We start from the raw sequence: 453 nt of genomic DNA, 5'->3' as shown, positions 1-453 counted from the left end.
ACCAAGCCTCTATATGGTCCCCCGCAGAACGCTATTTCGCCATGGCCTTGTCCGTGCGCCCGGTCCAGCTTTTCGAGCTTCTTATCTTCGCCGGCAGCGCCCTCCCCCGCGCCCTTCCCAGCATCCTCCCCCGCCAGCAAGCGGTCGTCGGCAGCGCCCTCCTCCCTCGCGCCAGCCCCAGCAGCCTCCCCCGCCAGGAAGCGTTCCACGACGGAGTCGACCAAGGGATGGCCGAAGGAGATGGCCCTGCAGCGGGGAGAGAAGGCGAGGGCGGCCACCTGGGCGCCGGTCAAGACCGACAGATCGGTGGCCTTTGTGAAGAACCCCACGCGGCGCTTGGAGTAGCAGACGTACCGGGCATCCTCCTGCTCGATCCGGCCGATACCGGTCTTCTTCGGGCCGCTGCCACCTCTCCGGTTGGGCGGCGCCATTGCTCGCTTGCTCGGTGGCTAG

The sequence above is a fragment of the Triticum aestivum genome, chromosome 3A (genome assembly GCF_018294505.1).
Source record: "Triticum aestivum cultivar Chinese Spring chromosome 3A, IWGSC CS RefSeq v2.1, whole genome shotgun sequence".
NCBI classification, from domain to species: Eukaryota; Viridiplantae; Streptophyta; class Magnoliopsida; order Poales; family Poaceae; genus Triticum; species Triticum aestivum.
The sequence above is the reverse complement of the archived record's forward strand: the minus strand, read 5'-3'. Positions refer to the sequence as shown.